This window comes from Lathyrus oleraceus, chromosome 7, assembly GCF_024323335.1.
Source record: "Lathyrus oleraceus cultivar Zhongwan6 chromosome 7, CAAS_Psat_ZW6_1.0, whole genome shotgun sequence".
NCBI lineage: Eukaryota > Viridiplantae > Streptophyta > Magnoliopsida > Fabales > Fabaceae > Lathyrus > Lathyrus oleraceus.
Window position 1 is genome coordinate 47,487,978 of NC_066585.1, and position 3,591 is coordinate 47,491,568.

Consider the following 3,591-nt stretch of genomic DNA (forward strand, 5'->3'; position numbering starts at 1 on the left):
TATTTATTTTTTATTTTTCTTCTGCATGTTCCGCATATGTTTTTATTTTGCTGGGTTAAATGACCGTGTGAGAGTCACCTAGCCCGAATTTTCATGCGATTTGAGAACAAAGCAGGAATTTTTGTGATCATTCACTTATTTTCATTGGTCCCCTACGTAGAGCATGCTTAAGCCGGAGCTAACTGCTAGGATAAACTACTTAAGGACTTATTTGGAACAAAAACTGGGGCTACAAATATGGGGTATCGGGATCGACTCTTATAATCATGAAACCTAAGGTGTTAAGACAATATCAATTTTTAGAAAAAGTTTTCCTAAGTCTTTTACATCCTGTCATAAACTTGTCTTATAGCCTGGATGTTCAATATGTACTGTTTTCTCGGCTAATTTTTTTTGGTAAGGTTAAAGAAATGGGGAAAATAAGGGTACACTTACACAGATGACTCGTCAAACACATGTTATTTTATTGAAAGGGAAAAACAAGCAACTAAAACATAAAATATACTAAAATTAAAGGAAAACGGTAAAAAGCGATAAAAGTCAAGGAAAGCGATAAAAAGCAATAAAAATAAAGGAAAGTTGAAAAGCCATAAAATCTCCTCCCACACTTAAACCGAACATTGTCCTCAATGTTTCGATATGAGATAGGGTAGGAATAACCTGGAAGAAAGAGAGAGAGAGAGAGAGAGAGAGAGAGAGAGAGAGAGAGGGAGAGAGAACTAAGGGTGAGCACCGGTACCGTCACCGCCCTGGTCAGGATGCCTGGGTCGACGATGTCTAGTTCGAGTACTAAGTCCTTCCTGCAGTTGCTGAGAGCGACCTAGGAGAGATCCTTGGGTGACATCGACGAGAGCAAAGTGATGCTCATTAGCCTGTTGCTGGCGTTGCTTCTCATTAGTGATCGCAAGCAAGGACTCAGTCACAGTCCGATGTGCTCACTCACTACGCTGCTGGGAAGCTACCATAAAACTCATATTATCTGATAGTTGTTGGTTTATGGTATTCAGGAGGGTGTCACGCCTTTCTTCACGAGCCAGGTTCTCGCGCCACATCTCCTCGATGATGTAAAAACCGGGAGTGGTACCTGCAAAGAGGAAGAAGGTGCGGTGTGTGCAGGTGTTGCAGCAGGAATATCATGAGCGGTTGACTGGTAGCGCCGGTCATACTCATCATCGGTCCCTTGCCCTTCGTCCATAGGAACGTTAGGTGGAAAAGGACCAGTAAAGGGTGGAGCATCAAGATCGTATGTCAAGTTCCTCGCATGTCGCACATCCGTACGCTGAGAGCAAGGTAGGACAACACTGGGTATAGCTGCACCATGTATCATGAGGTAGAAACCACCTTCTCACAGCACCTTACATAATTTCATATCTTTCAAAAACTTCAAGTTAATGGTGCGGTGAGAGAGTGGTTCCAAGGTGGCTAACTCAGCATGTAGATTCAACGCTCTAGCTATGGAGGTAACCAAACCACCGAAAGAGATGGTTCCTCCTTTCTTAAGGATGACAGACATATGGGCCAACATGAAAGGAACAGGATTGATCCTGCGATTAGTGAGGCACCCCTGTAAAAACAGCAATTCCCGGGCATTTACTTTGTTAGAGTTTTCCTGGCCAAATATAGTACATGCCAAAAGGTATCTAAAAATACGTATGGCCGGGTTATGGATATTAGAAGCCAAAATTCCTTCAAAGGAAGTGACATTCACATTAGATAATCTGTTCCAAAAAGTAAATGCCTTGAGTGCCCAATCAGTATCTAAGGGCGTCTCACAAATAACACCATCACCATAAGGCATTCCGAGCAAACCCGCTAAAGCATCGGTAGTGTACTCGTATTCTACATTAAACATTCTAAAATAAACGGTACCTACCGTGCTAGCAGTGTCAGGGTGGACAGTGTAAATTAGGGAACTTAAAAATTCCCTAGTGAGCCTATCGTAGGTGGGTGCTTTACTAGCAAAAATATTGTGTAATCCTAAATTATCTAGCATGTGGAAAACACTATGGTATGTGCCTTGAGTGTACAAACAGTCTTCATCGACATACCTGGTAGCGAGGATTTCCCGAGTTTGCAATCTTTGCAAAATCTTGTTTTGTCGCTCACCGGACTTTCCTCCACGAAGAATGATGTCGTTAAACTCCATTCCATCCATTAATGGTGATTGTAGAGAAAAATGAGTATTTATAGAAAAGAAATGAAAAAGTGAAGTTTAATGGATTTTTGGTAGAGAAATGGAGAAGTGAAGTTGGGAAATTGGAATGGCTTGTAGTGAAAAGGAGAAGTTTGGAAAAATTTTATGAATTTTGGTGGAGTTGGGAGAAGGAGAGAATGGGTTTGGAGAGGTTGAAGAAGGTATAAATGGTGAAAAAGGCAAATCTGACCGTTACGTCATGGCGCCCGCCATGTCTTTGAATTTGGTTTGGGCCAGCTATGCTGTTTGCTTCTTGGGCCTCAATCCTCTCGTCTTCATTTTTGTAATGGGGGGTGTATATAGGTATCCATGAATGTTTTTATTTTGTTTTTGATTTAAGCTTGATAAAACAAAATAAAACGAAATAAAATAAAACAAAATAAAGTAAAACAAAATTAAATAAAACAAACCAAAATAAAATAAAACAAAATAAAATAGTAAAGTAAAATAAAACAAAATAAAACAAAATAGACATAAAAACATAATAATTATAATGCATGTATATATATACGTAGAGTCAATAATAATTCACGAGTCCAGAGATCTTAGGAAAGTTAAGCAAGCATAATGTCAAAGGAAACAATAAAAATAAGCATGAATAATAAATAACGGGAAAAATAGGGAAATTCAAACGGTATTTCTTGGTTCATGATGGCATTAATGCTCAGGGTAGAGTGGAGTCTCCTCGACTTCGTAGCCTCGAAGCTCTGTGATCTGGCGTCGGAGATCAGCGATCTCATCATGCAGCATGTCAATCTCGGTGTCGTGTGAGGCAACTGATACTTCGACCTGCAAAGCAACATCAACAAGCTCCTGGAGAAGCTGAGCTATCTCCATGTGAAGCTTAACCAATTCAGACGGCATGCTCGGAGTCTGGAGATTCGGATTGTTAGTACGGACTTTGATTCTGATCAGTGCAATCTTCGGCGCGTCTACTGTCTCTCCCTGCCCTTCTAGGGTGTAGGCCCAGTTGGCCTGATCAATAACACAAATCACCTGAGGGTCATGTAAAGTGAAGTAGTGAATGGTCTCACCCTCAATTAACAACCTCTATTGATTCGGTTAGAAAGAAGATCTCCTCATGAGGCCACGGTCCAGACAGAAATCAATATCCATCAAGGTATAGCTGCAGTAGGACGTCAGGTGAGATAATCTTCTATCGAGTCCCATGGCTGAGGCTATGTGAGTCACCGTGCTTCCAACATGTATAGGGCTCGCAGCAGAGCGAGCATTAAGATATAGACTCTCGATCAAGAAAGCTCCATAATCTATCGGGCGTGACTGAGTGGTACAGTACATGAAGAAGATCTCTTCAGCACTCACATGCGTATCGAGGTCACTCTTCCCCAGGAAGGTGTGGGCAATGATCATCTGGAAGTATCGGAAAACAGGGTTGT